This window comes from Hirundo rustica, chromosome 1 (assembly GCF_015227805.2).
Source record: "Hirundo rustica isolate bHirRus1 chromosome 1, bHirRus1.pri.v3, whole genome shotgun sequence".
In the NCBI taxonomy this organism is placed as follows: domain Eukaryota; kingdom Metazoa; phylum Chordata; class Aves; order Passeriformes; family Hirundinidae; genus Hirundo; species Hirundo rustica.
The window spans coordinates 145,959,013-145,982,207 of NC_053450.1; the positions used below are offsets into that span (position 1 = coordinate 145,959,013).

At 42.4% G+C, this 23,195-nt stretch overlaps 1 protein-coding gene across 2 annotated transcripts in view; it reads left to right on the forward strand.

Moving 5' to 3' along the window:
- Positions 1–11,470: 11,470 nt before the first annotated feature.
- The window catches only part of LARP4B (La ribonucleoprotein 4B), a 56,125-nt gene continuing 44,400 nt past the window's right edge, over positions 11,471–23,195 (forward strand). For both annotated transcript variants that reach the window (XM_040056674.2, XM_040056684.2), the window contains exon 1: positions 11,471–11,594. The gene's annotated coding sequence lies outside the window, so the exon portion shown is untranslated. The remainder of the gene's footprint in view (positions 11,595–23,195) is intronic.

The window sequence follows — 23,195 nt, forward strand, 5'->3', positions numbered from 1 at the left end:
ATGAGCAGAAGAGGTAAGAGTGGCAAAGTCGGGAGAAGCAAAATATTTTTTATTCTACTCTATTTATTTTTTTCAGTTATATGCTTTTCAAATAAAGCATATTTTTTTAAATTAAAAAAACCCCAAATGACTAACCAAACCAAACATGCTTCATTTATCATTTCTCCCGTCCCGTTTCTCATTGCAATTTGTATATCTCAGTAGAAAGATTGGACTTCACATAATTTAATGTTTCCATTTAATCCCATTTAAGATTCTCCTTCCTGTTTATAACTTCCATCTGCTTGTATACCGTTGGTTCAGGAGTCTCTCCCGAGCTCAGTGCTGGATTCTCAGCAGAGACACATGAGGCCTTTCTTTCCCTAGTGGTCTATAAAGCAAAGGCAGGTCACATTCATCCATTTTGTCTCCATTCCTCTCGGTTGATTTGCCTCCAGGCTGCACCATGTGCCAGCAGGTTTCCCACTGGGTCCTCAGCAGGACCTCCTCTGGATTTCCTGGGACCATCAGTCCTGCTGTGAGTCTCGGGACATCACCCACCATTATCCTATCCATGTCATCCCAATGAATTCCAGCTCACCTCTATCTGCCATCCAACTCCCTGCACAGAATGCATGGACACACTTTCTCAGATACAAGATCACTTCTACCATTCATTTAAAAAGATAATTTGCGTTATCTCTGCAGGATACCGCCACCAAAACCCTTCTGCTGCTGTGCCACATGCAGGAGAAGAGGCACCAGAAGTGCAAACAGCATCAGAGGCTGCATTAAGCTTTTTTTAAAAAAATGCTGTTTATTGAAAATCAGGGTTTTGTATGGAAAATCAGTACAGACATTTGCACTGTTATCTCCTACGCAGATTCCACAGCTGTACTCTCAGAGCTCTCCTCTCTCCAAACACAGAAGAGACACAGGAGGTTGGAGGGAAATACTCTTATTCTGTGCCAGAAAGTGGTTGTTAAGAAAACATCTCTTGGATGTGTAGGTCACACTGCATTTGTCTCATCTGGGCTCATCTTTGTGTCCCAGACAGCCTGGCTGTGATGCAGAGAACTTCCTGATGTATTTGTCCAGTGGACACTGAGCCACCTGCACATGTCACAGAAGCCACCAGACATGCTCCTAGCCCCACCTCAGAACTGACCTCACCAGATTCAGGACCGAGTAACAGTATAAGCATGTATTTTTCAATACTGAGTAGTTCTCATGGTGATTTTATCCATCTGTAGTAATACCAGAAGGATGAATATTAAGTTTGTGTCCAAACCCTGACCACACCAGTAACAACCATGGCTGCCTGTTACCAGGAGAGAAAACTCTGTTATTTCCCTCACACTGAACTTTCCATGTTGCACTTAGCTTAGTGAATCAGTCAGCTGGAGCTTGCCATTCCGACTTCCTATAGTACAAACTGCTTTTTTCTTTTCCCTTTAAAACAGAGTTCTGTCTCCTCTCTTACACCCAAGGGGAAGTTAGAACTGAGATTGCACAAAAACTCTGCATAAATGATACAGTTTTTATGTGTACCTTGAGGTGCACAGGGATTTCCCCATACTTAGGTAAATATGCTCAGTTTAAATGTCTAACATATGTGTCAGTAGGTCACAATGAGACATCTCTAGCCACCATTCATGTGGGTTTCCTCCACTCCCTTTATAGGTCATTCCACTCCCAAAATCTGGCACGCATGATCCACTCAGGGGTGGCCACAGCTCTCAGTCTGGTACACTCAGCTGTGCTTTCATCTTGTCCTTGTTTCATGGGCAGCAACCACAGCTGGGGCTGCCTGGGTATTCTGGAGCTTCAGCTCCAGACTTAATCCACTGCCACCAAGTGCTTGACCTTGCTCAACCAGTGGATGACTTAAAAACCTGCATTTCTTCTTCTGGGTGATTCCATTAATTGGGCAGGAGCTACAAGTATGATCAAACAGCAAGCACTCCTTTCTGCCTGCTTGGAGCCATGTATAAAGACTTAGCAGGGAGAAGTAAGGCATGGACTAAAGATAAGACCCACCAATATGATGGAAAAAACACACAACATCCTAAGAAGGGGAAAACTTCACTGGAAGAAAGACAGCAAGTTTCAAGCAAACCAGCTGGCTGAAATTAAGTGTTACCATTATAATTTGAAAGAGGACAGAGTTGGTGTTGATGTCAGTATCGCAGGTGACTCAAGGAAGCACTGGGAAGACAGGAGGAATAAACTCTAACCCCTGGGCTTCTTTGAGATAATTGCTTCAGCAGGAGCTCTCTTTGTGTCTTGAGGCAACCAGCAGCCTCCACAGAAGCTCTGTGGTAGATGAGGAAAGAGATCAATCAGAAATTTTCATGACAGCAACAGTAGTTTATGCAGGAAAATGCTTCTCCTGAAAAACATCCTGAGGATCAAGGCCCTCTGGTACATGTTTGAGATGCCAAGATCACTACTTGAAGCGTGAAATGAGAAGAAAGCATTGTGACTTTGCAATCAAGATCTAATTGTGTTATCTTTCTGAGTATTAGAAAATAAATAACAGGTGCAAAAACTGTCCCTCTTACTGGAATCCTTCTGCTGGCTGAAAACCAGAAATGAATCCTCATGTCATGGAAAAGGGCTCTGCCAGAGGGAAGAGGATTCACAGGGCTGTATTGAATAGATCATCTTGACAATTTCTAGGATTCCGCAGCATGGAGTAATTTTTTTACAGGCCTCTGAAGACTAGTTGTCTTCTTTGACTGAGGGGAAGAGGTACAAAGAACAATCAGACGTGACTTTACAGAATATCAGCACCTGATGGTCTTTTCTTGTGGAAATCTTGCTTTGTTCCCTGGCAGCCTGCCAGCTTTTGCAGAGCACAAGAGATACATCAAAAATCCCGATGAGGGTGGGTGTGTGTTACACTGTATCTGTAAATTATGGACATAAAATAACTGGAGACAGGACAGCAGAGTTTCTTTTAACACAGATAAACCCCCACTAGCTATAATGTACAGCAATTCCCAAGTATTTACAAGCCCAGCTCGCCAAGTGCAAGACTAGAAGCCACTCTGTCCCTCTGCCACAAGGGTAGGGGTCTTCTTACAGCAACCCAGAGACAACCAGCTCTTCTCTGTCCCTGTTTTGCTCCTTTCCTTAGAATCACAGGGAACTTGGTGTCCGTTTATCAGAGAGCAGACAGAGGCTAGTGGGCACCTCTGAAATGCCCCCCCAAAAAAACTATCTTGAAATATATGTGCAAGTATAGGTAAAATTCACCATAAAATTATTTAATTATTTTTAAGCATTCAAGAATTATCTGAGATTTTCAGGACTGGATGTTATCAATTCTGTGACTATAGATCCTGTTTTCATGTGATCCTTATTTGTAATGCACAAGCTGCTAGTTTTTTCATTTATATAGAAGAGTAGAGGAGATCTAGAAGAGAATTATCCTTTAAAGATCACAGCATGGGAAGAATGACTCCCTTTTTTTGACTTATCTAATAATCACCTTGAGCCCTGCAGCTTCAGTTAGCCCATAATTCAAAAGGATATGTGAAAAGAAACAACCCAAGAAGTCCTTCAGTCCTCACTGATGAATACAACAACCAGAGTTTTCCTGCCACTTTTGCTGCCATCCTCCCTAATCACACCTTCTAGCAAAAGTACTTCTTCAATCACTAAGAAAGATGTAACCTCCTAATCCAGCCATAAGGTGTCAAACTCTCAAAAGGTCCCTTTTGTAAGCCAGGAACAACCCTCCAGGGGACACAGAAATGAAGTGTCAGGCACTGTACATCCAGTGCTTGGCAAAAGGATACATGGTCTCCCTGCTTGCACTGAGCAGTTTCGGTGCATCTGAAGAAGTGTTGCATCGCTATCAGAGACAATTTGCAACTCCCCTGCTCTTGGCATGGCCTGGGAAGTGTTTGCCCAGCTACACCAGGGGGTGGTGGTCTCAAAGGACTGGAGAGCACCTGGGAATCACTAGCACTGGAAGGGTTTTTGGACAGACTCCATTCTATCCTGAGCCACAGTGACCCTAAAAAGCAACAAGTTAAATTACTGTAGCCAACTATGCCCTTAGGAAGTCCTGGCAAAAAGGACCATCCAGCATTTTGACATAAAAATGTCTCAGACCCTATAACTGGACCACAGTGGTTCAAACTATTTTTTAAACAAATCCTAGTCACTGTTTTATGGCATTTGAAACACAAAAATGGGCCTGAATTTCATCTATTTACCAGGCTCTGTCAAGTTCTTTATGATAAATCTGAAACTTTAGCCACTTCCCTCTACATAACCTGTTTTGTATCCAATACACAGATGAAATAGCAGCCTGCAGCAGTTTTCTTTTGTGGTGTCAGGATAAATTTATGCCCTCAGCATCCCACTGTTGAACATATTTTATAGTGAAACAGAGGAAGGAGGACCTGAGGCTTCCCAGCTGAAGCAACATCACTCGGACCATACAGGCTGCCCAAGAAATTTGAAGAGCATTTCTGTGTCACAGAGAGATATTGGATGCAGAGTTAAAGCAGAAAACCACATTTCTCCAAGTAAATTAAAAAATTAAGAGAGTTCTGTGATTTATATTGTGTTCTATGTTAATGCCATTATATTTGGTGATATGACTAATACTAGATTTAAGGAAAAGTATTGCTTTAGAAAAAAATCTTTGTAATTAATATTTCACTTGGCCTAAATATTAAGTTCAAAAAAGAGACATTTGAATTCAAGTCTTGAGTATTTATGTTACTACCTTTCAACATTTTATCCCAGCTCATTATTATCCAATATATTCCTTCTGTCACTAGAAACATTTGATATTCATAGCTTTGCAACTCATTCATTAGGGGCATGACAATTTCATACAATTTTCCTCAGAGATGGCCAATGTAATTGAGAATCAGAGAATTAAAATTGCATCCAAACACACACAGATAAGATAAAGAAACAGAAAAACCTTAAAATCTTTGAGAACGTGATCAGGAAACACAAAGGTGCTCATGTTTGAAGTTTGAGGAATAAAAATTTATGTATATATGATCCCACAAAATCTTAGTACAGTGCTTAAGATGACAGAGATACAAAATTATAATCATTTTTCAGAGCATATACAACTTTAGCATGGGACCTGTTACAACACAGAGCTCAAACATCTTCACACTTTGGTTTGCCACCTGCTGATAGGGGATAAATACACTGATATTTCACACAGGAACTAAAATGATATTTAAAGACTGTTGTGAAGTGTTCAGAAACAGTAGTGATAGAATGATGAAAACAGGTACAAAGGCAGAAAATTGCTAACATCCTTACTGCTAGGAAATCTTAGATTCCAGACTGTTAAAAAAAAGCTTTTACTCAGCCAGAAAATGTATAAATTATACAAATTTTCATTAAGGTTTATTTAGCTTTTAAAAATGGGCCCAAGCTAAAGAAATATATCGATCACAGATTAACAATAACTAAATCAAAGAGAGAATATTTCTCAAACCCAAAATATGCAAGCTCTGGTTTCAAGTCCTGACTCTGCTGCAGACCTGCAACCTATGAGAGAGTAAAGCCTGTGCACCAGTCAGTTTTATGGCAGTGCAAAGTCCATGAAACAGAACGGCAATTCTCAGATTTGTGATTATGCTCAATTAACAGTAATTACTACTGTTAAACCACCTCCTGAAAGTTTGCAATCAGCTGCTGTTAACAACAGTTTCAATAGTTATGGGACCATCTATAGCTTAGACTATTTTTACAGGGTGTTCATGAAACCCCAGGTTTAACGATGGCTCGCACCCAAACTACAGACTTATTTTAAAATGGTCTCTGTGTCTTAAAGAAATCAGACTCACCTGCTGCAGGGATAAGACCAGAGGGAAAATTTGCTGAGTGTGGGGTTGTTTGAACTGGTTCTACAGCAGCTGATTCAAGAAAGACACAAAGTGCACGTGTTTGTGTTGTCAATCACGTGTGAGCACTCAGCGCTGCTGCCTTGGCACGGCGATTCCACTGCAATCCAGCTGGATTTTGGCACTGGATATAACTAAGAAATTGTCTCATGATAGCCTTGCCATAGTGTTAAAAATGATTGTTCAACTAGAAAAGAAACAGATCCAAATTATCACCTGCTTTTATCAAGGCTGAATACTCTGTATTACACGTCTGCACTTGGTTGAAAAAGTGAAGAGTATGCCATTAAACATCAAACAAGAAGAAAAGTTATACTGGAACATATCTCTGTCTACCTCATCTGAACCTGATCATCCCTTCAGTCAGAGATGCATGGGATAACAGGGATCATAAATCTAGCCGATCAATAATGGACTTTCATCAGGTTACTTGATAATTAATTTTCACTTAGCTACAAAGGAAGCCTGAACATTTCACTAAACTATAGGATACCACATGGAGCTGAAACTTAGATATGCCTATCTTGTATAATATTTTGGCAGGTCACTTAATCTCTCTTAGTTTCCCCTCCCTTTGGAAGGATTATTTAGTTTCTCCTCATCTCCTCCACACTGACTGTTAAGATGGTCTACTTGGAACAAGGACTGTCTTTGACACAGTCATATATTTACTTGTGGTTTATGAAAGATTCTGACAGAAATAATATGTATTTAAAATGCCACTCATCAAATCCATGCAATAGATACTGGTTACAGGATTCTGTTAAACTTTTATGACAGGACTAGCCCATTGTGCACCATCATTTAGTATCTTAGGTTTCAAAATACCTCTCTTCCTGCAAAGCTGGGTAATAGCTTCAGGAATTGCAAAATATTACTTGGCTCATAAGGTGTCACAAAATTGCAGGGTACTAAGTGGTCTGTGACTTTTGGCAAGTGTTCCAAGTCAGCAATCCTTAAATACTAGTGATTCATGAAGCCTTATCCCATAGATCAGAAGAGTATTTTATGAAAGTGTGTTTCAAAGGAGTAAAAAGAAATAAAGATAAAACAACAAACTCACAAACAAGCAAGAGGCAGTCCAAACCAGGAACTTCCTTACAAAGCAGAAATCTAGTTCTGTGTTAGTGGAAGCTTTTATCATACCACCTAAGTGCTTCACAAACTTCAATGAATTAATGCTCTGTGTCCTTGTGAGGGAGGAAATATTATCCTTTTTATTGTATTGAGAGGAAATCATAAAGCCTGTAAAGCCCAAGTGTTTCAGTACATCCGGTGATTTTTGAGGGCTTGATTTTCTGACTGCTCAGTTCTAGGTTTAGCTTCCAAGAATACTGCATTATTTGCAGTTCCTCTTTGTACAGAGTTATCTTCTTAAGTATACCAAAGATCTTTTTTCTTCCCCCAAATTATGAATCCTGATCAAAAAACTTACAGAATGAAAGATTCATCAAGGTTGGAAGAGACCTTCAAGATCATCGAGTCCAGCCATCAACTCAGCACTTCCATAACCATCCCTAAACCATATCCCCAAGTGCCACATCCAAGCACCTCCTGAAGCCTTCCAAGGACTCCACTGCTTCTCTTGGGCAGCTCATTCCAATGCCTGACCACTCTTCCAATGAATTTTTTTTTTTTTTATCTAAGCTGAACTTCCTCTGGCACAACTAAAGGCCATTCCCTCTCATCCTTTCACTTGAGTTTTGACAGAAGAAAGACCCTGACCTACAGGGTTACAAGCTCCTGTCAGGGAGTTTTAGACAGCAATGAGGTTCCCTCTGAGACTCCTCTTCTCCAGACTAAAATACAATTTTAAGAATATATCACTAATATACTGAGAAGTAACTTACATAGTTCTTTCTATATCTGATTGACCACAGATCAAGGAAAAAATAGTCTAATCTTGCTTGATTTTTCTGGATTAATGGTCCAATTATTCATGGACATTGCTCCTTCAGGGGTGCACTCTCTCCCCTGACTGCTGAGTATGAGATGGAGAAGAAACACGAGTAGTTTCTACTAGTACACACAGCATCCACAGTCAGTCTGTAATATTTCACTCCTATCTGGGCACACACTCCTCAGGATACCAAGGAAAACATCAAACCTCTTTGATCTCAGCAGTGTGCCATTAAAAAAAATGGAAGTATATTCAGAGATTAAGTTCTACATCCCCCACAGTGAGAATCAGAAGGGGCCCAGGCAAGTCAAAAACTCATTACTTTCCAGAAAAAGTGTTTCACCAAGTGTTGCATGGAAATACAGCTTGGGGAGACTGCATGCGTAAAGGGGTAAAGAATTTTGAGGCTCCCAAGAACAAGGATATAATGGGGCTTATGATGTTTGAGAGTTTAAAATCAGACCTTTCTTATTTTTCTTTTCTTGACAAGTCCTGCAGTCTGCTGAAAAATGATCTGGCATTAAAGAGAAAAATTACATCAAACTCCTTTATAAAATGAATGTTTAAAAAGCATTAGGAATAGCAATTTTTTTCACTGTTTTAGACTTTTAAGCAATCAACTGTTTATACAGCGGCTACGTGAAGACCACCTAATGGATCAGTGACACTCCCTGCACTGCTTAAGGTACTGTCTGTCCTTCTGAACACCCACTCTCAAAGCTGGTTTATTCCTTTTCCTGATCAAGCTCTATCCTATCTGCCTGATGTTGGGAAGGAGGAAGCCAAAAAACCCTATAAATATGATTGCCTATATTCTGAGAATGAGAAACCTGTAGGTGAGATAGAATTGAAAGTAAGTTTTGATGTTTGAGATGTATTAGATACTGGATGTCTGGGAAAACAGTTATGTGACCATCTGAAGGTTACCTGCAGCCAGACCCAGAGGTCAAATGGAATGTTCTGTCTCACCCCTCAATGTATGGTTCATCCCACACCTGTACCCCTCCCCTGAAGTATCAGGTATCTGTAACCCCATTGGCCCTAGTCTGTTCCAGCCCACCTTGAGACCCCTTATCAGGGGGCCGCGAAGGTGGCTCGGCCTCTTTGCTCTTTGCTTTTTGCTCTTTTTGCTTGCACCCTTCCCTGAGAACTTTCCTCTCTTGGAATTTCCTCTCCCTACTTCTCCCTTCCCCCACTTTCCTAGGCCTTGCCACGAGCTGCAGCCTGGCAGCTCAGAGCAAGGCCTCCACATCCCTTACAATAAACCTCATCTTCTAAAACCTAACTTCAGAGATCTCTCATCTATATTTATCTACACCGTCCTGGAGTCCTCAGCAGCAGGAGGAAGCTATTTCTACAGCCTTCCTCTACTAAGTTTTTTCCTCATGACAATTCTGCAAAAGTGAAACAATGGAAAACATCCCCTTGTTTGCCCAAGAGCCAGTGCTGAGATGCACTTTCCTCAATGAACAGCAAAGCTCTGTGTCCAGTAGGGTCTCAGCTCATTCCAGGCACTGGGATGTTCTTTATTGCCCATAATAGCAAGGGACTGAGAGCATTAAAATTGTCACAAAAACCATTTCAAAAGGGTGCTTGGGTGCCCCTAAAATAGGCCTTCTAATTGCTGTATTGTCTCTATGGGAATTTCTAGCAGATACCTAGAAGGCAGGCATATGAATCTTATTAATAAGGATTAAAAACTGGATTATCCTATCTGGATTAACTTCTGAGATGCAGATAGGCAGCAACCCATGGTACAGATAACTATTGACAAGTGGTTGTAACATGATGTAGTTTTGCCACACCTGAAGTAGAAGACAAGCTGAGGACTGGAAGCAGTCCTGGAAGTCGATCCTATCTAGACTTTTTTTTTTTTCCCCCCTTTAAGTCCCAAGAGGAAACCACAGGTTTTCCTTTTGCCTAATTAACTGTAGTTAAAAATAGATTATGATCTGTACTAAATAACTAGAACTGTTTGACAAAACTTGTTTGTTGCTTGATCAGACAAAAGAACTCTTGAATCTTGTGGGGCTCACTGCAGTTTTATATAACTGAAGACTTACTCTATTCCCCAGCTAGGGAAGAGTGAGAGCACTTGAGGCTGAGCAGCTGGGAGAGTCCTACAGAGACTTTACATCTGGCAAAAGGTCCCTCATGTTCCAACCAGAACGTCCTGTGCTTGCACCTGCGTGCCTGCCTCTGTCTGCATTCCCTTTTCTTCCCATGCACTTTGTTCAATCCAGCCTGACATTCTCCAGCCCAGGAGGAAGCAAGCACCTTAAACAAAATGCATTTGTACTTCCCAGAAGTTTCTTTGCTTGTCAAGCCTTGGCAGTGGCAGAGAGGATCCATTCTGTGGGGACTGGAACCCGCTGTTGGAGGGAAGCACTCTATGGATCCTGCTTAACAAAACAGTCCTGCCTTCCTGCTGCAGCCCTTGTCTTCCCAGGATTGTTTTTCAGCCCTTTGTTTCTCTGCCTCCTCTTCCTCCATGCAATGAATAGTGTGAGGCTGGTGAGGCACTGGAACATATTTCCTACAGAAGCTGTGTTTGCTCTGTCTCTGGACACATTAAAGGCCAGGCAGAACGGGGGTTGGAGCTACCTGGAGTACTGGAAGGTGTCCTGCCCATGGCAGGGGGGTGGAACTCAGTGATCTTTAAGGCATCTTCCAAGCCAAACCATTCTGTGATTCGATGAGACAACATTGTCCAGGCTTTCATAACCACACGAAAGACAAGGCTCTGTCATTAAATATTTTCCCCCTAAAATTCTCCGATTGAAGTTTATCACTTCCCTTTGAGCCAAAACTGCTCAGTTTTGCTCCACAGGAGCTGCTATACCAGGACCTGGGACACTCTGCGGTAATTTTGGACAGGCACCTGGTCCCTCCCGTGGCTGCCGTGGCAGCGTTCCAGGAGGCGATAACGTGTCCTGTGTAACGCACAGACCTGGACGTGCTCCCACACCCGCAGCCCTCGGTGAGGGCCCGCTCCGTCCCTGTGGCCCGAAGCACCGCCCGGCGCCGGCAGGACACAGCCCCCCGCCACACGCGGAGACAGCGGGATCGGGGTCACCGCTCCGCGGCATCGGACGTGACCCGCCCCTCCCCCCCTTCCTTCCGCCTTCCCCTCCTTCTCCCTCCCCTTTCCTTCCTCTTCCCTTCCCCCTTCTCTTCCCTTCCCCGTCTCCTTTCCCGCCAGTTCCCGGCGGGGCTACGGCGCGTGCGAAGGGACAAAACGCCTCAGGGGGAGGGAGCGGGGGGGCGGGCGGTGCCAGCCCCGCCCCCGCGCGCCCCTTCGCGGAGGCTGACGTCAGGCGCCTCACGCGCCGCTCCGCGCGTCACACGCCGCGCGCGCGCCGGGGCCCCCTCCCCCCTTCCCCACTCCGCCAATCCGCGCGCGGCGGCGCCCGGCCGAGCGGCGCCGGCCAATCCCTTCAGCCGGCGGGGGCGGGACTTCCGCCGGGAGCCGGAAGCGGGTCTCTCATGCGAGCGGGTGGTTAAGTCTCGGCTCGGAGACGTTTCGGGCCCGGAGCCGCCGCCGCCCCCCCCCGCCGCCCCCCCCCCGCCCCGCCCGCCCCCGGCGCTGCCGCCGCCCGCGCCCCCTCGGCCCCGCCCCGCGCTCCGCTCTCCTCCTCACGGCATCCGGCGGCGAGGCCCCGGCGGCGGCGGCGGCGCGGCGAGAGGCCCCGGCGCCCGCGGGAACCCGACAGGAGTGAAAGGCCCCGCGCCGGCGGAGCGCCTCCCCCCCCTTCCCCGTGCCCGCCCGTGTCCTCCCTGCCGAGCCCCGGCCCGAGGGCGGCGGCGGCTGTTGGTGACAGGTGAGTGCGAGGGGCCGCCCGGCCCGCGCCCTCCGGGCGGCGGCGCCCGCCGGGGCCGTTCCGCACCCGCATCTCCAGGTGCGGAGGGATGGCGGGGCCGAAGGGGGAGCGACACCTCCCGCTCCGCCGCCCCCTCGCACCGGGGAGGCGGCCGGAGCCGCCATCTTCCCACCCGAGGCGGTTCCCGGGGGAGAGACGGGAGGGAGGAGGAGGATCCCGGCTCGGGGCCGCGGTGGTGGCCCGGGTAGGGCGGGCGAGCCGCCGGGGCCGCTCCCGCACTGCGGCCTCGCCGCCCCGGGCACAGCGGGTGAGCTTTGCCCCCGCGCCGCCGGGGCCTTGCGGGAGAGCCGCGTGTGTCGCGGGGCGAGCGGGAAGGGGTGAGCGCCGGGGGAACCCGCCTGGAGCCTTCCCGGCTGCCCGGCCGGGCCGGATGGGCGGCCGGGACCCTTCGGAGTAGCAGGCGGTGCCGACCGCTGGCCCATCGCTCCGGGCACGTCGCTGGCTTTCCACGCGAGCCGTGTCCTGAGCAGGCGAATTGCCGTCGGGCCGGGGGTGCGCTTGGGCTGCGTGGCAGCACCTGCGGGACGGCACCGCACGGCACACGGGCGCTGCGTTGCCCCCAGGATTTAGTTGTTGTTGGGCCTTCCGTAGCTACTTCGGCGGAGTTGTTTTCACTCTCGGTTTCAGTTTGTCCAGGTGCTCAAAATTACTGTGTAGCTTTGTCCACGGTTTAAACAGATGTGCACTTGCCAAACAGTGTTTGTTGTATGAGATTCCTGTGTGGCAGATAAGTATAATTATTTTTATTCTGCAGGTAAGCGAATTGAGGCAAAGTGGTTAAGACTTGCCTGTGGCCACAGAGAGAGAGCTGGTTTCAAAACCACTGTTTAAACTTGAGTCACTGTTGGGGTAAAACCATGGGAATTCTGGCTTCCGATTCTGCGTCTTGTCTCTGGCCTAGTTTTGTTGGCCTCTGAATCCTTAGTAAAATTGGAGAAGGACTCTTTCTTAAGTACTGCCTCAAGCATTGCTATTGAAAGGTCTGCTTTGTGGTTAAAGTTTCATGTCAAATTTATCTGGTTTTTATTGGATAAATTCTCAAAGGCCAAAGCATGTTGTTTTTTTTGGTTTTTTTTTTTTTCAACTTGCTGGGATTTCACAACTCTTGGGTTTTGATTCTGGTCTGGTAACTTTTTATCAGTTGAACTTTCACTTCTCCCTGCTGATTTGTAAGCATTTCTTCAAGTTCTCAAGATATGGAGCTAATCAGCTTAATCACTCTAGCTATTAGAATGACGCTGATATTTTTATATTTTTAACTTTTGTTTTGTTTTGTGCAAAGTGGAAGGGATGCAAAAACGTGACTGAGGCCTGATAATACACATACAAAAAGCAATATCTATTTTATGTATAATGTCTACAGAAAATTTTATTCTTCTATATATGTTGTCATTTATGCGTGTATGCTCTTTATACAGAAGCCACAATTTTTCCTACATTTAATTTGTCTTACATTTTGGGGAAAATAATCTTGATTTGAACAGAGGTAAAAGTTTTGCTTAAATGAGTTAACTGCAGACATTTGATCTCTTGGATGTTCCTTAATAAACAATTGTAGGTAATGGGGTCCTTAAGCACACACAACGTTATGGGTTAGATTGAATTGTTTCCCTTGTAATTTTTTCCGGGTTCTTTTTACCCATTTATACCCAAAAACTGTAAGGGAATAAAGGTGTCAGCACAAGTATGTGCTGCCTTGGTTGCTTTTTGTGGCTGGCTTTAGTGCCAATATACACATAGAAAGTACAAATGACTGATACGTTTTTATTATATATATTGCTTGGATATGGGGCTGTGTCTTAAATCTGTTTCATTACAGAGCAAAACAGAAGATCTGGAACTGGAGGCAGTTCTAGGGGCTTGGGGATTTTGTTTGGGGGTTTTTGTTTCTTTGAGATGTACAGAAACCACGTAGGCAGTTTCTGATGATGATGTTTTATTTTGATTAGAGTGAAGTTAAATCCTTGGTTTATTTACTGAAATGCAAAGTCAAAACAGTCAGGTTTGTCTAATCTCCATGTTCTGTACTGATCTGCTGCTGCGTCTCTTATTAAGTCTCATATCTTGCAGTGGCTTTGGCTTTAAATCAGTTGAGAGCTTAATTGGCATGGTAATATAAACTCTTTGTTAAATATTTATTACATTACCTCACAAAATGCACATGCTAGACACGGAAAAGGCATGTTTGTGACCATAGTGCATGACAAATCTACAGCGACAGCTTAAAGGTAGCAAAAAAGGAGTAACAAAAACCAAAGTAATTAGGTGGAGATGTGTTCCATCAGTTTGACTTTTTTAAAACTAGGTGGCTTTTAGGACTGTCAGCGCTATTAATGTTTAATTCCATGGTGTCTATATATATTCATCAGGCATTCACATCCTTGTAAATTACCAGGAAAGGCACACAAATAAGCACGTAAAGCGCTTGACTTGCCTTTTCTTGTGCCTGTGTTTGAAGGAACAGGTTTTGCAAAGGCCACAGCCTTATTGATCTTGAAGAAGAGCACCCTTGCCTTGGAGGTGTGAAGGTGGCTGTGGAGGTAGCTCACAAATGCAGTGTCAGGGGTCTGTCACTGGCAGAAAGAGATGAAGCAAGCAAAAAAATGTATTTTGGAGTCTGGAGAATATTAAGCTTTGGGAGTGTGATTTGTGTGTGTCTGCATGTATGCACACATGTGAGAAACTGTTACATGATGTAATAAGTGTGGTTTGCAAAGTTCTCTTTTCCTCTAAGCATTTACTAGCAATATGACATTTTTGGACAACATGTTTGTCTAAGTCTTAGACATAACTGTAGAAAATAATCTCAGGCTGCATTGTTTTTCCTGCATGTAATCAGTGATACTCAGCTAACAGGAATATTGGAAGTCTCATGCATTTGCATTCAGAATGGGCACGAAGGTATGAGTAGGAAGGACAGGATGTTACAAAACAGGATGTTGTAAGGAAGAAAATTAACCCTCTCCCTGCAGTTTTGAAAGAGGCCATGGTGTGCAGAGAGCTGTATAGAAGAGGAGAATAAAAGCTACTCTTGTAGTAAAGGCCCTGGAGGGGTGTTAGAGCAATGTTGTTCTGAAAGCAAGGCATGCACGTGCTGAAATTAGTACTCTAATTTTAGTCCATATACAAGACCTAAATGGTGGATTTCACCACAGAAGCCAGTAATTGAATTAGGGAGGGGAAATTGATGTAAAACTTAAAACTAGCACTATTTCAAAGTTTGTGATCCCTCAAAAAAAGAGAAGACACATGCACACCATCTTCCCCTGAACTGAAAATGTGCTTTGTCAAAGGCACCGGTTCTAACTGTATTTGCATTTTCAAACTAATGCTTTGGGAAAGTTCTGTTTTCTTTTTCTGTGCATTACCTTCTCTGTGCAAAACTCAAGGAAGGCTAGTGTATCATAACAGTCAAACACAAAAATTGCACTCTGAAGCAAATTCTCTGAATATAAAAGTGATATTTAACCTGGTCAAAAAATGTTTCAGTACTGTAAATACTGGACGATTGAAGAAGACCCATTGCTATTCCAACAATTTGTTTCATTCTCTTTAAGGATAATGACTTTGACTGTCTAATGATAAAAATGTGCCTACAACCAACAAGTTTAAGGAACTTCTTAGAAGCAGGAGACCAGCAGTCGATTTCTGTTCCATCATTCATCTACTCAAGTTCCATAAAAGTATTGCAAGATAGAAACAATTTCTGTTAATTGGTTCCCAGCTGGTGGTACTTAAATTTTGGTGATGTGACGGAGCCAAGGATTTAGGAAATCACTCGTCTTTCACGTGTGTGTGTGTGTGTGTGTGTGTGTGTGTGTGTGGCTGTTCCATACCCTTTCTAAAGGGTGGTGTCCCCCTTTCAGAAGCGGGTGCTACGGAGCAATACCTGCAGACAACAAAGGTACTTTGGAGTGCTCAAATTAGGTGTGACTGCAATACAGCATAAATGCGCCCTTGACAGTGTTCATTCTGTGATGTGTGCTGCTGCAGGTATTTTGCGTCTGGGTATGTGTTTCAGGAACGACAATTAACTCCAGAACTGGAAGTCTGACAGAGGTTACTAATATGTGGCTAGCTGCTTGGCCTAGAACATTGCCGTGAATTGGGGAAGCGCTGTTTTGACACCCTGATGAATCACCAATTTCTTTGAGTCTTAATCTTTTCAAATGCTCTCATTTACCATGGAGGGCTGGGCTATGCATATTCTGGATCCTGTCAGTCCAGCTCCTTAATGGGTAGTTGAATGATGTAATACAAAAGGAATCAGTTGTTCATAAGCTGAATGGATTGCCACCTCTGCACTTCCAGCAGCTCTGTTGTTATTCTCCTAAGGCTGCTGGCGTGTAAGGAGCTGGTGTCCCAGAGAGCATATCCTACAGTAAAGGTTTATTCTGATTGCCTCTGTGGCCATGTAGAGCTCAACAGATGTGTTGACTTCAGTGTACGTGTATTTAAGCTAGTGGCAGGTGTACACAGCTTTGAGTTCTGGACTGTTGCACATATAGATAGAAATACAGATACCTATAGAAATGTATGGACTTCTGTTTACAGTGGTAGCTTGTGATGAATTGGACACAATTGCTTTATCTGTTAGGGATTCTTTTCTAAAATGCCAATTTCACTTTCATTATGGAAGACAGCAAACACTGGCAGTACAGACTTCAGAAATGCTTCTGGTAGCATTCAGATGCTACCACAATTTCACCTGGAATATGTTTGGGAATACACTGAGTTTTCAGCGTGAAGAACATACAGTTATTTTATCTAAAGCTTGTACTGGGCTTTTCAGAAGTCTGAACACTGTATCACTTTATTTTGCTTTTAGATTTCTTGTGGTTTTTGCACAAGTGTTTAAACAATATTTTCCCTTTGGATGGATTAATTCTCTCTCAGCCTCATATTGGCCCTTCCCTCCTGACTTCTGGAAGTAAGCAACAATGGTGACTGCTTCGCTGGTACTATTCTTAAGGCAGAGTTCCATCTGTCTTGTTGGTGGAGTTCCATACATGCTTAAACCACTGTAGATTTCTGTTATTCTGTTAAAAGTGTTTATCAGTGTTTCTCAGCAGATCTAATGTTTTGCAGTCTGTTTTCAAGTAAAGTATTTTATAATTACAGGATACCAGTGATCTGACAGGGAAACCTGAGAAACAAAATATTAGTTAAATAGCAACTATGTTGAGGAAAAAAAATCATTTCATAAATCTCATTTGGCAGAAACTTAATGAAAGGTTTGAAAACTTTACAGTGACGTCTCTTGGCAGCTTTATGGTTTTGTTTTTGGTCACTGTTGGTATCCATATGCGTATTTTCACAGGTTGTGATGCTGTCACAGGTTGCCCCACAACAGAGTCTGACTCTGACTGTTGTTCAAACAAGGAACTGATGAATCAACAGGCCAATGTCCAAAGTAGCTTGCTTTTCCATACCCTAGTGCTGAGGGTTTGTGTTCAAATGTTTAGATGTATCCTGATGGTTTCTGATTCTTCTTCTAGGAATTAAAAATTAGAGCAAAAGTGAAGAACATACTGAGGCAGTTCTGAGCTACCTGTATGTGCAGAATTTGCAGTTTTATCTTGGAATTTCATTCCCATTCAATGTTGTTACTGCCTGATAGATAGGGACAGAAAATGGTCACCATGTTGGCTGTTTAAAGCAGCAAGGCAAACAATTTGGCCAGAATATCATTGTCTACTTTGGCATCTCTCCAGGATCTTGGGTTTGTGTCCCTGCTCACATTCAAAGCTTCTTGTCCAATTCTTCATAATAAATGTCAAAAAAATTATGCTCTGAAGAAGGGAAGGGGCTCTTTTTAATGAACATATGTTGCAGCTTAGCTTATAGTCTGTTTTTTATGATTATAATTTTCTTAGTTAACATTGTGTATTCTAGCTGCCTGAATTCAAGGAGTCAATGGAATTTTTAGAAGAATTTTGACTTGCAAGGAAGTATTATTGTCAGAAAATTCAAGCTAAAATATTGGCAGTCCATCCTTTAACTGTGAGTCAAAACCTGAATTACCAGTAGTTTTGATTACAGTGATACTCTAGGAAGGTGGGGTACTCTAACTGTGAACAAATGTGCACCCAGGAGGTGATAGTCTTTCATACAGTGTTTTAAAACTAAGCAAGAGTTGCTTCTGGTTTCAGAGAAACTTGTAATGGAGGATGGTAGCCTTTATTAAAAGAGGAAGTAATACTAAAAATGACTGGATTATTGGGGTTAAATTCTGTTTTTGGTAAAGAGGTTGATGAAATAATCACTGGCAAAAAAATGCTAGCTTCCTTTTCTTTTACAAAACCTTAAAGTTAAATGATGCTTCTTCTGTGAGTAGTTAAATTTCACTTTAGATTTGGTCCTGAACGTGTTTCAAAACTTGAACTAATGTTTTAGGACAATGAATGCTTTTGAAGTCATCTGAAAAAAAACAACGCAACAAACAACAACAAAGACCCCCAAACTAAAACAAACAAACGAGGGGGGGAAAAGGGAAAAAAAAAAAGGCAAGCTAAGCCCCAGAGCTTGAGAGGAGTTCATCCCAAGCTGTTTGTTTTGCAGAATGACTGTTTATTGAAATAGTCTTTGTGTTGCCAAGGATTGCTGTATACATTCGTGTTGGGACAAAAATTGTCACTGTACCTTTTTGCTTATCACTGGCATTATCAACATCTTACTTGATTATTTATACCTCTCACTTGGACTTCATGTAGGTATAGATCCTCTTCTCTCTTAGTTTTATCAGGCCTGTTGTGAGGGAAGATATGTTCTAGAAGAACTGTAATTGTTGTCCCACTGGTTTGCATCAAATCTTTTCCAGAATTCTAGTTCTGTGTGCATTTGAATTTGAGATCCTTGGTGTTAGATTTCTGCTTCCCTGAATTAAGAGTTTGTATGGTCCCAGAATGTCATGATAAAGAACTTGGCAAATTTGCTTTGAAGCTATGTATGTGTCTTAAATAATAATTCAAAGTACGAAAAATATCATGGGTCCTGGAAATTCTAGATGCAGCTTTTGACCTCCTCTTGCTTAAGTGCAATACTGATTGCAGACTTGAAACACGGAATCCAAGTAATAGCAATATTCTAAGATAAGACTATTAAGATATGTTAAAGAAGGTCAGACTTCTAACCTCACCCTTGGCGAAATATTAACTCTTGTAGCTTCAAGTGGTGGTTTTAGTCTTGTCTTTCATCATAAAATACTGCATCTGCTTCTGCCAGCTTCAGAATTTTCTGAGGAAGATGATGATCATAAAAGCAGAGCTGGGTTAGTTGTTTCCTTTACCTTTGCCAAGTGTCCTTCCTGGAGTCACAGCCACAGCCACTCTCTGGTAAGCAGCGTAGTGAAGAATGCGGAAAGCTTAGAGCTGGTATTGGTAAATCGCGAGGAGGAACATTCAGTAATTGAAACAAGGAAGTTCGTTGTTCCCAGCATTGCCAAACTGACACTCTTCATGCATAGCATTTAACTTTTTCCCTCTAAGCAACTTGAAGGAACCAGTAAAATACTGTAGAACTGTTGTTTTGTTAAATGAACAGAATTTATGAAATGACAGTTCTACTTATAGTAGGCCTCACATGCTGAGATGCTGGTGAGTGTTACCCAGCAAAGTCCAGTATCTTTCTAGTTTTCATTCAGAGTCAGGAATCAGTTTGTCTTAGACTGAAACTGATCCTCATAGTGAAAGTGCAACAGTCTCTGTAAACTTCATTGCTCTGTGTGAGCTCTTAGCATGCGTAATTGTTGCTTCCTTCAGCAGAGGAATAGGAAAATTATTCTCATACTTCCCTTCAACAGCTACTTTCAAGAAAAGCAAACGCCAAAAAAAACCCCTCCCACCTCATTGGTTAAGTGAGAGCAGGCCAGTTATGGGAGGAGGGAAGGGAAACAAAGAAAATATATTATTATGCAAGATATTATCTTTGCATAGTAATTCCTCATATATGCATGAATTCAGAGAGGGTAGGGTGAGACAGATTTGGTGTCCAGAGGGCCAAAGTAAACTTAACCTGCTGAAAATAAGATGTGTGTCAAAATAAAGAACTACAGTTCATAGAAAAAAAAAATATTGGAGAAGTCTTCCATGTGCCTTTTTGTGATAGACATGTTAATCTCTTCATGTGGTGTCTTGGTTGGCTATGGGAAAGAGCAATACAGGCCTATTTTGAGAGTTCAAAAGTTTAAGCTACCATGTAGTGTTCTGTAAATGACTAAAAATAGTACAGGAATGAGCAATATTTTGTGAAATCCAGTCATTAGTGCTAACAGGTATTTGCTCCTGCCCTGTCTGCTCCAGGGCAGACTTGAATTTTCTTGCCAATTCAGTTTACGTTTCTAATCAATTGCTCTGCTGCTTATTGTGTGTATAGAAGTGTTGCGCAGTTTTTGACTCATGTCACATTAGTGCAGGCAAGCAAAAGGGTTGATGGTATCTGATTTAGGTGAGGTTTTGTATTTGATAGTGCTAAAATTTAGAAGCCTGTTTTTGTGATGTTTTCCATCTTTTTTTTTCCCATCATTTAACATTTGTTTGAAATGACAAAATTAATTTCTGCATCAGTGAGCACTATTTGATATTAAATACTGATATCACATTAAAATCCTGGAACAGTCTCCCAGATAATTTGTTGGCATAAAGATCTCTGAAGTTATTGAAAAGCTTTGACTTTCAGAGAAATTGCAATTAGCCTACCAAAGATCACCTCAAAGCACCTAAAATTAATATTTGTGTAGAAAGTAAACAATTTTAGCAGTTAAGTTTATGCATATTAGTAAAAATACAGAGATTTTCTTTGTATTGCCTCAGCTGTGACTTGTGTTTGCAGGTCAGAATCATACTGCACTGTACGCTGGAAGCACGGGCTGTTGCCTTGTAGTTTAGGCAAATGTAGCAGATAAATGCAGGTGGATAGGAGTGTTACAAGAAATTAATGTGATCAGTGGGTCAGTGTAATATGTGATGCTTATGCTCTGATGAGAACCTAATCAGTTATTAAAATATGTTAATTAAAGAAAAAATCTTGCAGAAGGAGGGAGCTTCCATCACTCCTGCAGTTTCTTTTAAGCCATGTTAGGCATGAATATAAGGGGTTTTATATACTTAGTCATTATTTAGTCTGGCAGGATTTAGAAGATTATGTGAAAAATTAGTCTGCCTCTATGGTTAGGCTCATTTAACAAATATATTCCGATGTAGTTGGGAGGCAGAGGCAGATATGAGGCGCTGTGCAGAGTTCGGGGTCCAACTCCATGCTTGTTACTCTGTATCTGCTTTAAAGCACTGTTTTGCCCTGTATTTATGCTTAATTAGTTTTTTGATTATTTCAGTGCAGGGGAGCAGTGGCTTGCGCTGGCCTTTAACTCTTTAATTCGGTACAGGCAGTGTGCAATCTGCTGGGGTTTCAGTTGTGAAGGTCCTCCAGATATGTTACTGTAGCATTTACTTTTTTAATTGGTTAGGTAGCCCCCTGTGATGCTTTGTAACAGCAGCAGCAGAGTGATGTGGACCTAAGCTGTTCAGTTCCACTCAGAACTGAGGTGCTTGGTTCGCAGCTCTCTGCTCCTCTGGTTTCCAGCAGCAGGACAGAAGGATTAATGCCACCAGGTGTTCAGCTTGAGTTCACTCTCCTCTCCTGCTATTCTGGGGGTCACAGAAGTAAAGTGCATGTGCAGGCAACTATTGTGTAGTTCTTTTTTTAACTGGAGAAGGGGGTGTTCAATTTTTTTCAGATTCTCTTCTTGCTAGGGATGTTTTCTACCAGAGCTGTGAGGTAGGGAGGAAGTCAAATGCTCACAAATATAAGGGAAGGCAAGTGTTGGGGCATTTTAGTGGAAAATCATTATACTTCAAGGTACTTACCTAATCTACTTGAGTAACAAATTCCTGATCTCTTTCCTGGGAAAGTTAAAAGACCTTTTTCAGTCAATGTGAGATGTTTTCTGCTTTTTATAAGCCTTGGTAATGAATGTAGAATGTGTGATTCTACATTCAGCTTATTGAGAGAGAACAGGATTGTGGAGAACTAGATCATAATCAATTTATATTAGGTTAGCATTCCACTTTTCAGAATTGTCATGATTTGGCTGACCTGCTAACAATTTAACTCTGCTATTTGAGGGGTTTCTTAGAAAATGCACAAATCAGAGAGTCAAGACATGAATTTTAATTACGTATGGTGCTTTTGAAATCATAATCTGATAAGTATCTTATCTAACACGATAGTTATAATAGAAATTAAATATATATCTTTATGAATAACCTGCAGGGTGTGTGCTGTTAGTCCACTTACAGTGAGGAAAACAAGCTTGTGGCTTTGTGATGGATGTGCAGCATGAAGCAACTCCTGTTAATTAATGAGTTGGGTTTCTTAATGTAATGTGCTTCAGCCTGCAGTCAGGAGAGTGCTGCTTCAGACTTAAAAACTGAGAACAAGCCATAAGCAAACTGAAAACTGCTCATGACACAATCACTCTTGTCTTCAAGGCACATTCCTCCCAGTGGCTTATTCCTGCTTGGTAGGCAGGAATACTCCTAGTATTCTTAAATGGTAAGATCTTTGTTAGATTATATAGCATTAAACATCTGGTTTATTGAATTACTGAGGTGGATGTGATCCACAGGATTCTTGGTCCATCTCTGGAGTGATGTTTGAGTGCATATGAGATAGTAACTGCATGTGAAGCTTCTTGGCTTGCAGGACAGCTGCAGAAATTCCTTGAGAGACCATAAACACATGTATTTAAAGTACAGTGCATAAAAGGCGAGATAAAAAAATGATAATCAATTTTTTGTTGGTGGAGGTCATCCTGTTATCTTCTGTGCACTATTGATATAGTCTTGTTTGAGATGGTAAGACTGTAACTTTACCTTCTTCGCATTTTTCTTGCTCTTCACTGAGTTTTTCATATGCCTCTGTGCAGAGTCCTTATCATTTACCAGTATCAGGTTTCTTTCGTATTTTATCACCTTTGTTTAGTAACTTGCTGCTTGGCATCTTTTGGACAGCTAATTACTGTAATGATCTGGATTTCCAGACTTGCAGAGTAATCAGTTCTGGTGTGCTCTTCATCACATAGGTTTCTGTGTCTGAGTGAGTGAGAATGCTCAGGAAATAGAGTTGTGAATTGCTTGGGAAGCCTCACAAAGAAATGTTTCATAGATGTTTAAATAAAGAAATGCAGCATTCCCTTTGAATAGCAAGATTTATTATTTCAGCCTTTCTTAAAGGAGAGGCTACATTTGAAGGGATAATTAATAGAATTGCAGAACAGTTTTGGAGCCTATCAACCTTATAAACAACAGAAGAGGTTTTAGAAAAACAAACTTGTGAAGTAGATGCAGTAGCAGCTCTACACAATTTGTGCTTGTGTTTTCTGTTGAAGGATATTAAAAAAGTACAGCATTAAGGTTTAGGTTCTTCTGACGCTGTATTTCTTGCTGACATCTGCTTGCCTTGTGCATTTTGAAGTGCCTTGAGTCTGCCAAGTGTTCTGTTGCAGGTTTGCCCCCAGTGCTTGTGTCCATGTTCCTCTTCAGG